The sequence below is a fragment of the Eschrichtius robustus genome, chromosome 13 (genome assembly GCF_028021215.1).
Source record: "Eschrichtius robustus isolate mEscRob2 chromosome 13, mEscRob2.pri, whole genome shotgun sequence".
NCBI classification, from domain to species: Eukaryota; Metazoa; Chordata; class Mammalia; order Artiodactyla; family Eschrichtiidae; genus Eschrichtius; species Eschrichtius robustus.
This window is the reverse complement of record NC_090836.1, coordinates 19,111,565-19,124,797: the sequence shown is the minus strand read 5'-3', so window position 1 is coordinate 19,124,797 and position 13,233 is coordinate 19,111,565.

The following is a 13,233-nucleotide window of genomic DNA, read 5'->3' as shown; positions in this document are numbered from 1 at the left end:
ATAAAGCTCCAGAAAATGCAAGCTAATCCATAGTGACAGAAAGCAGGTCAGTGGTTGTCTGAAGGGGGCTAGAGGGAGAAATTATCCAGAGGCACAAGGAAAATTTGGGCATGGATTTGTTCACTGTCTTGACTGTGGTGATTATTTCACAGATGTATATATACATATGTATATTATATATATATATATAAATATATATACACACACATAAAATATACAAACTTATGTGCAGTTTACTGTATGTCAGCTATACCTCAATTAAGCAATTGAAAACAATTCATAGGAAATATCTCACTGCCCAGATATTTCCAAAGTCAAATTTTCACTAAAATTCACACTGCCTCTGTTTACGCTGTTCTCCCAGATTAGGAAGCTCTCTCCTCTTTTACTCTTACCCCCATCATTCCACCTCTGTCTATTGAAATCCTTCTTGCTCTCCAAAGTCTAATTCAAGCTCAAATAAAATGCCATCTTCTCCACAAAGCTGTTCCCAATATTCTATGTCAACATGAGCTGCTCCGTCTTTATAACCTCCTCTGTTTATTTCATTTTGCTTTAGGAATCTAGTTAACTTGTATATACTCATCAGCTCCACTACACTGAGAGCTCCTTGAGAGAGGCAGGCTGTTAAATTTTCTTAAAATCTATCTATGGCCTAGAAGAGGTTTTGACTGTAGAAGTTCTCTGTAACTGCTTCAAGGGTGGACAGACGCATGGAAGGAAGGAGCAGAAGGTAACATATTCCATTCCCTTAGCTCAAGTTTTCTTCTGGAAGGCAACTTCGATTCTAATAATCCAATCGGTGCAGATGTGCTAAATGGCACTCATGCGTTATCTGTACAAGGAGCTCATTTTGAACATGTCTCCCTGGAGATAACCTCTTAACCCAAAGGAGCTATTCTTGTGGTAGACATTTCAGACATTCTGGAAGGCTCGTGGGGAAAAGAGCATTAAGAAAAACAAGACCTTACAATGCCCTTGCACGATCCCAGGCTGGCAGCCCGCCCTCAGAACACTGGTGCAGTAAATGACTCTCACCAGCTGAGCCAGTAGATTTTTTCAAGGCTCCTCAATGATCTCTAGGGAGTAGCTATGAGATTTGAAGAATCTGACTTTCTCCTCTATGTTACCTGAAAATGAGAGATTCTGTTACATTAGTTAGTCTTTACAGATGGAGAAACCAAGGGACAGAGGGGTCCACAGGTCACAAAATAGTTTAGAGGCAAAACAATTTATTAAGTATTTCTCCAGAGCCCAGGTCAGAATCCCTTACAGGGTCTTTTAGATCATGTTGCTTTAATATTTCATTAAACACTGGGAAAATACTTGACATCCTACCAAAATTGTTGTGCACTAAAATATATAGTAACAGCAATACTAACAGTTTGGGGACACAGATGACTTATCTGGATAAAATAGAGGGTCCAATAATATTTTCATCAGTGGCTTAGTTTAAGAGCTATTTTTTTATAGGCTGATCTAACCTACTCCGAAAGAAATGGAATATGTGTTTCATGTATTAGCAGCTAAACAGAGCCTGCAAAGGACTGTGGGAAGGACCTTTGAGGTTGAAGTTAAGAAATATTAACTCTTTGACCACTCATAAACCCTGAGAGTATAATAAATTATGCACTTTATGAGATTATAAAATCCATGAGTGTAAGAACTGTGTCTTGCTTCTTGATATATTCCCATTTATTTGTTTATTTATCAAATATTTTGTGTAAATAATAAGGAAAGATTATTTTGCACTCGGGACATGGTAACAACGAGGTAGACAAAGCTCCTTCTCTGAAAGAGCTTACATCGTAGTGGGAGGAGACAGCCAATCAACAAACGATCCACAAAGCAGAGGATGATAAATGCTCTGTGGAGAATTAAAATAGGGCAAAGTACTTGACAGTTACCAGTTGGTCACTAGATTGGGTATTCAAGAGAGATATCTGGAGAGGCAACATCTAGGCTGAGAAGTGAATGATGAGAAACCAGACACTCAAAGAGCCAAGAAAGCACCTTCCAGGCAGAAGGAACAGCCTGCCAAGGCATAAAGGAGGTTGGCATGTTCCAAGAAAAGAAATAATATAATGTAGATGGAGCCTGGGGGTGGAAGAAAGGAGTGACGGGTGATGAGGAAGAAGAAGCAGTCAGGGCACAGCCAAGGAGGGTTTGTGAGACAGAGGAAGGAGCCTGGGTTTTATTCTAAGCTTGATAGGAAGTTAGCAGAGGGTTTGGGGCATTGGAGTCACATGATCTGGTTATTTTTAAAAGAGCCCTCTGGTTACTTCATGGAGATTGGGGTGTGGGGAAGGCAAGAGTGGAAGGAAGAAAACTAGTTAGGACAGTATCACAGTAGTACAGGAAAGAATGAATAGTGACTGGGACTAGGGTGGTAATAGCAGCAATAAAGAAAAATGGATGGGTTCAAGATGTTTTGTAGGTAAAACTGACAAGACGTGATGCTAGCTAAGTCAGATGCTGCATTTGTGGGAAAGGATTAAAGGGTAATGCCTAGATTTTTAGCTTGACTAACTAGGTTACTAGGACTTAATACGTGCTAATCACTGGGGTGGGGCCCACAAGTGTACCTTTTTAACAAGCACCCTGGCTGATATCTATGCATGTAAAAGTTTGATTACCACTGACTTAAAAATGGGGATAATTACCACGTTGACATGGTACCTAGGCACATTAAATAGCATAAAAGACGAGGGTGATGTAAACACTCCCAGCCCAGGGCCAATGTGGTTACAAAAAAAAAAAATAATGCACAGGTGTATTTGTTTATGATTTTGTTTCTGCACAGCTGAATTTCCTATGAAAATTTCCTATGAAAATATTCAGTAAGAATAAGTCTTCAAACATCTAGAAGCTGATTATCAGCAGTGTTAAGGGTAGCAAACCTGTCTGCTTATTAATTACTAAGTAATTGGAAGGAAATTATATTTTAAACTTTTGTGACTTCTTAGCTTTTTCTACTTATATGACTTATTGGTGTGACTATGGACAATGGATGACAGATTCCTGGGCAGGTCTTCACACTAAAGGTACAAAATTATATGTGAGAATTATAGTACCATCCTCAAGGAGTTTTTGTGAGAACTAAATGAGACAACACAGAAAAAGCACCCAGCCCACTGCCTGGAGCACTGCAGAAACTCAACAAATGGTGAGATACTATTACCATTCTTCAATTAAATAAGATGCACCTATGAAAAAATATAAAATGAAGAGGCAAAGCTTCTGAGATTTCTACTGTTTTAAAAAGATATTCTAACTCAGTTTTGTTTCTTTTTATGGCTGAGTAATATTCCATTGGATATATGTGCCACATCTTCTTTATCCATTCATCTGTCGATGGACACTTAGGTTGCTTCCATGTCCTGGTTATTGTAAACAGTGCTGCAATGAACATTGTGGTGCATATCTCTTTTTGAATTATGGTTTCCTCAGGGTATATGCCCAGTAGTGGGATAGCTGGGTCATATGGTAGTTCTATTTTTAGTTTTTTAAGGAACTTCCATACTGTATCGACATATATAGACTACCGAATGTAAAATAGTTGGCTGGTGGGAAGCAGTAGCATAGCACAGGGATATCGGCTCGGTGCTTTGCGATGACCTAGAGAGGTGGGATAGGGAGGATGGGAGGGAGGCTCAAGAGGGAGGGATATGGAACATGTGTATGCATATGGCTGATTTGCTTTGTTGTGCAACAGAAACTAGTACAGTATTGTGAAGCAATTATACTCCAATAAAGATCTATTTAAAAAAAAGGATATCCTAAACTAAGCTTAAACTGTTTGGGAACACGTACTATCTGGGATTTACCTCTCCCCTTTATTATTAGCACAGATAATAAAGAGCCGACCACCATTCTTCATGAAGACTGCCCTCTAGGGAATAAAGCTAACAGCTCGCCATCCAGAGAATACAGCTATGGAATGGAAATTGTCCCCTTTGTTGGTCCTCACTCCAGATCCTTCCTTGATCTCGTCTCCCCAAGATGAAGTGGCCATCTCTTCAGGCATGTGATTTGATCAGTCTCTTTTCTCCACCCAGAAGATGTCAACCTGCCTCTCTCTCATTATGTATTGATCATAAGGGAAAAACCATCAATTTCCAGGTATTTTCCAGAAAGTTAACCTCCAACTCTTCATTATAACCTAACTTTCAATGATAATATTTTAGGAGGCTTACCTAAAGGATGAGTCATCTGTCTACTTCTCAAAACATTCTGAAGTTTATCCTTAATGAAACCAGGCACTCAAAGAGCTACCCACCTGGATGTTTTGGCCCCTTGCAGAGGTGCTTTTGTGTCACATTTCTCCAGTGTCACACCACAATGCATGACTGAGCATCAGTGGTACCACCATGAGCATGCTCAAGCCTACCACATCCTGTGATGTCACTTGTACAAGGACTCACAGAAGACAGTTTTCTCTCAGGCCCTTAGCAACTGGGTGCTCAAGAAACAATCTTGAGAAAGAAAAACGGAGCTGAAGGAATCAGGCTCCCTGACTTCAGACTATATTACAAAACTACAGTAATCAAGACAGTATGGTACTGGCACAAAAATAGAAATATAGATGAATGGAACAAGATAGAAAGCCCAGAGATAAACCCACACACATATGGTCACCTTATCTTTGATAAAGGAGGCAAGAATATACAATGGAGAAAAGACAGCCTCTTCAATAAGTGGTGCTGGGGAAAATGGACAGCTACATGTAAAAGAATGAAATTAGAACACCCCCTAACACCATACACAAAAATAAACTCAAAATGGATTAAAGACCTAAATGTAAGGCCAGACACTATCAAACTCTTAGAGGAAAACATAGGCAGAACACTCTATGACATACATCACAGCAAGATCCTTTTTGACCCACCTCCTAGAGTAATGGAAATAAAATAAAAAATAAACAAATGGGACCTAATGAAACTTAAAACCTTTTGCACAGCAAAGGAAACCATAAACAAGATGAAAAGACAACCCTCAGAATGGGAGAAAATATTTGCAAACAAAGCAACTGACAAAGGATTAATCTCCAAAATATACAAGCAGCTCATGCAGCCCAATATCAAAAAAACAAACAACCAATCCAAAAATGGGCAGAAGACCTAAACAGACTTTTCTCCAAAGAAGATACACAGATTGCCAACAAACACATGAAAGGATGCTCAGCATCACTAATCATTAGAGGAATGCAAATCAAAACTACAATGAGGTATCACCTCACACTGGTTAGAATGGCCATCATCAAAAAATCTACAAACAATAAATGCTGGAGAGGGTGTGGAGAAAAGGGAACCCTCCTGCACTGTTGGTGGGAATGTAAATTGATACAGCCACTATGGAGAACAGTATGGAGGTTCCTTAAAAAACTAAAAATAAAACTACCATATGACCCAGCAATCCCACTACTGGGCATATACCCTGAGAAAACCATAATTCAAAAAGAGTCATGTACCACAATGTTCATTGCAGCACTATTTACAATAGCCAGGACATGGAAGCAACCTAAGTGTGAATCAACAGATGAATGGATAAAGAAGCTGTGGCACATATATACAATGGAGTATTACTCAGCCATAAAAAGAAACGAAATTGAGTTATTTGTAGTGAGGTGGATGGACCTAGAGTTTGTCATACAGAGTGAAGTAAGTCAGAAAGAGAAAAACAAATACTGTATGCTAACACATATATATGGAATCTAAAAAAAAAAAAAAATGGTTCTTACAAGCCTAGGCGCAGGACAGAAATAAAGACACAGATGTAGAGAATGGACTTGAAGGCACGGGGAGGAGGAAGGGTAAGCTGGGACAAAGTAAGAAAGTAGCATTGACATATATACACTACAAATGTAAAATAGATAGCTAGTGGGAAGCAGCTGCATAGCACAGGGAGATCAGCTCGGTGCTTTGTGACCACCTAGGGGGGTGGGATAGGGAGGGTGGGAGGGAGACGCAAGAGGGAGGGGATATGGGGATATATGTATACGTATAGCTGATTCACTTTGTTATACACCAGAAACTAACACAACATTGTAAAGCAATTATACTCCAATAAAGATTGTTTAAAGAAAAAGAAAAGAAACAGCCCCCTAAAATCCTAGGATTTATATCTCCAACCTGAAAGCCTAACTCCCCAGCCTGAAACTTCTCTCTGAGGCTCTATCAGAGCAAGCAGTCAAAGGAAGACCTGTTCAACTAATTATGCATGTCACCTGTTCTAGCTCTTGCTCCATTCCCCGTGTGTTCATTAGAACAGGAAATCGGTTTTATGTCAATATTACAGTACAAATAGAAACATTTGCCTTTTGGAAAGATCATCTTGGTCTACAAATGGAAGTGTACCACTAAAAAATTTCTTCAAGATTTTAAAATTGAGAAGATGTTTTTTTGAAGACTACCCAATAAAACCAAAGATGTGAGTTCTGATCATTATTCCATGAAATATTGTAAAGTATTGGTTAAGGCTCCCATCTGCATGCATCAAAAACTAACCCTAACTCACCTGAAAGGAGATTTTTTTTTAAAGAATGTTGGGCATTAACAGATAAGAAAACTAAAGAATGAAGTCTGTGGGCCTGTCAATCAGAAACTGTTCCCAAAATTATGAAACCACCACTGCCACCCCCAGTGGCACAGACCCTGCAGATGGCTCTACTGTCAGACAACACCAACACCAGGCACTGGACCAGGACACCATATTAATGCCCCACTGCCTTTAGGAGCAGGTGCAACTGCCATCTCTGTCACCACTTTATCAGAATGGAATCTGGCCAATTCCTCTTCTCTTCACCAGCTTCCCACATATTTTTAGGCAGAAGTGTGTGTTTGGCAGAACTTTGCGGTCATATGCCCATACCCAACCCACAAGAAATGCCGGGAAGGTGATTATCTGATATGTCCAGCTTTACAGAGGGAAGCAGTACCTGCTTCACAAAATGGGAAATTCCCAGATGTTGGAAAGTTAAGATGTTAGGTAGCCAAACACAATAAATAACTATTTACTACAGCAATTGATCTACTTCTATTTAGTAAATGAACTGGAAATGTCACTGAAATATGGGATATTGTAGTGAATATATAAAATCTTTTTGAATCACGATCCTCCCATAAGGGTAATTTCTTTTGCTTCCCTGATATGAGACCTCTAAAACTGCAAGCACAGAAATTAAGACAAAACAGATATTTCCAATTTTTCACAAAGGAGAGGCCCAGTCCTTCGTATCTCCCAACTTAGCTCACAATTCCTTCATTCCTGCTCCTCCTATTTTGCATCATTGATGTTTTTCCAGGGAATATGGCAAATGAATGTATCCAGATTCTTGACTATATTCTGATTATACCTCAGCTAAAGAAATTTCAAGAGGATAGAGTAGCTCAGTGAAAGAAGAATAAATCTAAAACTTTATATCATGGTGGATTATTATATGTTACAGATCAAAGAATATTTCAAACATTGGATGATAATAATTATGGTTCCTAAACATAAATCCTAGATGGTAATTTTCTCAGCATTATTTAAGCAGGTTCTCCTGGTTACCTGAGGGTAAGCCCTGTGTCTACCTAATATTTTCTGTTAACTTCAAATTCCTAAATATCTATCACGCTTTATATGGGCAATCAATAAATACTCATTGACTGAACAAGGCTGTGTCACTTGTGTTTTAAGAGATCAACAGAAAGGATCCATGAGCAGTCACTTTGAGAAAATATGCCTCTGTCTCTGCTTCTTGGATATTTGCCCATCTGCCTTTTTGAAATTTACCTAGCTGTGATAGATCATGTTAACTAATAATGAATCTATTAAATATTTGGTGAATGAGTTACAAATAAATTCATTTGTATCCAAAATCAAAAGGAGAATTGTATTTTAAGATATTGCATTAATACCATATTAACAAAACAGCGTCATCAATTCATTTTTGGTCTACGCAGGACACAAGTGCATAAAATACATGTGCTGAATGCCTGAACACTGCCCTTCACCCACACTTCTTTTTTTTTTGGATTTTTTTTTTTTATTTTAACAGATCTTTATTGGAGTACAATTGCTTCACAATACTGTGCTAGTTTCTGTTGCACAACAAGGCAAATCAGCCATATGCATACGCATGTCCCCATATCCCCTTCCTCTTGAGCCTCCCTCCCATCCTCCTTATCCCACCCTTCTAGATCATCGCAAAGCACCGAGCCGATCTCCCGGTGCTATACTGCTGCTTCCCACCAGCCAACGATTTTACATTCAGTAGTGTATATATGTCGGTGTTACTCTCACTTCACCCCAGCTTCCCCCTGCCACCCCATGTCCTCAAGTCCATTCTCTATGTCTACCTTTTTATTCCTGCCCTGAAACTAGGTTCATCAGTACCATTTTTTTGTTTTGTTTTAGATTCCATATATATGCGTTAGCATACGGTATTTGTTTTTCTCTTTCTGACTTACTTCACTCTGTATGACAGAGTCTAGGTCCATCCACCTCACTACAAATAACTCAGTTTCATTTCTTTTTACGGCTGAGTAATATTCCATTGTATATATGTGCCACATCTTCTGTATCCATTCATCTGTTGATGGACACTTAGGTTGCTTCCATGTCCTGGCTATTGTAAACAGAGCTGCAATGAACATTGTGGTACATGACTCTTTTTGAATTATGGTTTTCTCAGGGTATATGCCCAATAGTGGAATTGCTGGATCATATGGTAGTTCTGTTTCACCAAGGAAGACATACAGATGGCCAAGAGGTACGTGAAAAGAAGCTCAACATCACTAATTATTAGAGAAATGCAAATAAAAACTACAATGAGGTATCACCTCACACCAGTGAGAATGGCCATTATCAAAAAATCTAGAAACAGTAAACGCTGGAAAGGGTGTGGTGAAAAGGGAACCTTCCTGTACTGTTGGTGGGAATGTAAAGTGATACAACCACTACGGAAAACAATATGGAGTTTCCTTAAAAAACTAAAAATAGAACTACCATATGACGTACCCCACACTTCTCATAAGGGGTAGGTACAGGATTCTTTGAGGCCCCAGAGACATGTGAGGGAGGCAGGCAGAAAGAAGCTGGATGGTCAGATTGAAAAGGGTGAGCAGAAATGGGAATCAATGTGAGACCAAAATAAAGAGCCTGGGACCAGGAGACAAGACCACAAGACAGGAGATAAAACTGTGCAGAAACAGGGAATGTTCAAAAGTAAAAGGCAGAGAGAAGGAAGAGAATCCCACACCCACCATTGCCTGGAGCAGTGGTTCTCAAACGGGGGTGAGTTTGGGAATCACCCAGAAGCCTAATAAAGGACAAGAGACCAGCCCGGCTCCTAGGAGTAGGAGAGGGCCTGGACCTTTGTATTTTCACCAAGTTCCCCAGGCGATTCTGATTGGAACCAGAGCTTGAGAACCACTGGCCTAGAGCATCAGTTAATGGATGAAGAGAGTGGACTCTGAAATATTTCAATGACTTACGTAAGTGAGAAATTGTATTTCCCTAAAATGATCTGTGTTGCATTTCCTTCTTCACAAAATGCATTTTAGGATGGGCAGTGACCTCCCCTGCCACAGGTCTGAGCAGGCGTAAGAAACAAAAACGCTTCCTCCCAAGACGGAAATGGAAACAAGTTAAATGTTGTATATGATACCTTCACCATATTGTCATTGGCCTCAACGTCTAGTGTTCAAATAAAAAAATCAGGAGATCTTTTGTCTTTTGTTCTTCAATTCATTTGCTCTTCACTCTTTAATTCAGTGTTTGGCCACAGAAGACTTCAGATACGCGTACCACTGTGGGCACCAGTGAGCTGCTCCCTCTGGCAGACCTCAGCTCTGCGCTAAGAACTGGGCTTATGCAAACAGGCGGCGTATTTTTCAAGCAGCTGCAGTTTTCTCCCCTCACCTGTGTCTCCGGCCGATTCATTAGTCTAGTTCTGCCTAACTTCTGACTGACTTAATGAATTAACTAGCTAGTTAATTGATTAAGATAAAAATCAAAGCGAACAAAGCATTCAAATCTTATCTCAAACCCACAACATTCCTGTTTAGGAAATGTGCTTTATTCTCCTTGATGACAATGATTGAGGTGGGGCTGAGAGATCTTCCTTAGAGCTTTAAGCCATTCTGCTGAGTAGAGGAACAGTGCAGAAAAAAGGGAACCCATCCACCCTGTGATGTTTCAACAGCAATTGAGGTGTATCTGTGTATGTGGAAGAGGGAGGGGGATGTGTCATCTGGGTGCTTGTGACTGAAGAGTTAGGTTGGGTGTTAGACCCATCAATTACACATACTGAATCCAAACCCTTCTGCCCCTCTAGATAAACTGAGGGTCTTGCCCATAATTGACATGGTCACCGACTCTAGCAGCCAAAATCTGTTTCATTTCATGCGAAGAGGAATCAAAGTTTTGTATCCCTCTACTCTTTAAGACAACTGACCTTTCAACCAATCACATGAGAAGCATCAATTAAATACTTGATGCATTAGTCACTCTTCCAGGCCTTGGACATTCAAAGATGAAAAAGGCATGTCTCTTATCCTCCAAAAGCTCGCAGTCTAGTAGAAAAGACAGACGTAACTGAAAAATAGACTGGCTTACCCCTTCCAAACAACCTCCAAACCTGTCTCAGGAATCCCTCGATATAGTGATGCTCTTCTGTGAATCTCTTTTTTCAAATCTATTTCTACTACCTTCTTGTCTTTTGCTTTTCAAGTCAAAGTTAATTCCTTTCAGTTTCCTTCCTAAAGCATTCTCAGAAGCATTTTAGTTCCATGATCAAAATTCAGAAGAGCAAAGGCATTTTTCTTAAAGTGCTAGAGGTATCTAGTTCTAGGCTCTTCAAAATCCCAAGAATTCAAAATCTCCCTGGGGATATTATAAAATGAGTGTACTGAAAAAAAACACACCTATGTATAATCAAAAGCTTAATGAGATCCAGAACTACACAGCTGTCCACATCACAAAGACAGACACAGTACTGAAGGGAAAAGAACTTGGGCTTTGAAGAAATGGAACTGAGCTGGAATCTAAATTTGAACCTTTCTGGCTGTGTGACATTTAGGCATGTTGCTGAAGCTTTTGAAATTTAGTTTTCTACTGTTTAGGAGCACATAAAAACTGGCTTGCACTGTGATGGTAGGTCTAGAAAAATATTTGTGGTATGCCTTGTGCATAACGGCTGCTTTATAAATGGTAGCTATTACTGCATTATTCCAAACTCAATTACTTCTGGAAATTAAATTATTAACAACAACTTGGATAATTACATACCAATAAAATCACTACTTAAAAAAGCTGGCTTCATAATGAAAGCCTAGAATAAAATAGTTCGTTTTTCAGAAAAATAGGTTCTCTTGCCCTGTATACTTAAAGATACACAATTATTGACTTAGCTGGATCACTGCTGGAAGACTCCCCATCATCTTAAGCCTGTCCTAGAAGAGAGAGGAGCAAAGCCTCTCACTCAGCATTTCTCTGGTGACGCCCCGGCGTCCTCAGCCCCTAGTTTCCTTCTCCTCTTCTTCTTCCTCTTGGCAAACGTGTTTTGTGTGTTTCTCTCCTCTTTAGTACTTCCATCCTTTATGAGACATGAAGAACATACACGAGGAAATACTAAGTAGTCATGAGGCCGGAGGTAGATGGACCCCAGGCTGAACAGTTTCTCCCCTGTGGACAGAAACTCCATAATCGCAGAAATCCCATAAAAGCGGGATGATGGAGGAGGCTGGGCCCTGCCCAGATAAGAGATAAAAGACCACATATTCCTCATTCTCGAAACCAAGGAGACCTCCCTGACTACACAGGCGCAGAAAGGCTCCCTGGAGGTCAAAAAGGGAGGGGGCGCCACCTCAGAGCAAGTGATGTCACTACCCATAGGCCTCTTTGCTGGAATCCACCTTGGCTAAGAGATGCGCATGCACACAGGGGAGAACCCTGGGACATACCAAACACCGACTCAGAACCAGGCAAAGCAAGATGATTGGTCAAAGGAAACCCAGAAGAAATGCCCCATAAAAGTGATTCAAACTGCCATGAGGGCGCAGCTCTCTCTCTGATCTTGCCCATGTGTCTATCCACATGTACTGTACTCTCTTTTTCTCCTAATCAACACTTCATTTGTTTCACTACTTTCCGTCTTTGTGGGAATTCTTTTCTGCAAAGCCGAAGGGCCACAGCCTTGTCACTGATCACTGGTCTAGTGGCTAGGATTCGCTCTCACTGCCGTGACCCGACCTCAATCTCTGGCCGGGAACCAAAACCCTGCTTCAAGCCGCTGCAGTCAGAGACCACCCTAGATCAGTCAGAGCTCCTTGGGAGGAGGGAGAAACTACTGAATGAAGGCTCCCTCATTATCTATTTTCAGTTTTCCAAATTCTCCTTACATTATCAAGTGTTGACTAAAACTGCTAAAAATCAGTCGTTATGGACATCTACTGCATCATGACGAGAATCTGGGTACCCAATGACCAATAAAAATACAATCCTTCTCTGTTAGGGTCCCTGAGAGCCCTTGAACTAGTTCTAACCATTTATAAATCTAAATAGCTTTATGATTAATTTTCTCATGATAAGGCTGAAAGGCTAAATAAAACATCAAATTTCATTGTTTTTGGTGAGAAATACATCAACTGAGTGAACCATCATCAATTATCTCATGTTGGTCAGAACCTTTGAGTGGCACTTACTGTATGTATATATCATTAAAAATAATGGGAAAACAAATCATTTTAACAACATCAGTGCCAAAGACAATGTTTCAAAACAAGGGATCTGCGAGTAAAAAAAAATAAAGCCTATTATTTGGGGGGCCAGATTTGGGGAGACATTAGCCTATCTTATTTAGTAGTAAGAATTTTATTAAATCATAACACTTTCTCAGCAGCCCTCCCCATTGCCAACATCACAGGTCTCCAAAGGGAGGGTCCTTTGATTTCTTGGATGAGCCCCTTTATCTGTTCTTGATAGCGTCAGACAGTTTCTGTGCCTCTCGGTGGCTAAATCATCAGCCACCATAGCTCAATGGATGATCAATAAAGAGAACTGAAAGAATTAACATTATTCCGTAAATGAAATGCATTCTTGTGTTTTCCAGAACTGCATAATTTATAACAAAAAAATCAGTTAGTAAAACTCATTTGCTGTAATATATTCACAGAATACCTCAAGAGTTATAGTTAGAAATAAAAGATACTGTCCTAAAGCATTCTCAGGTCTGTTAACATCCAAATA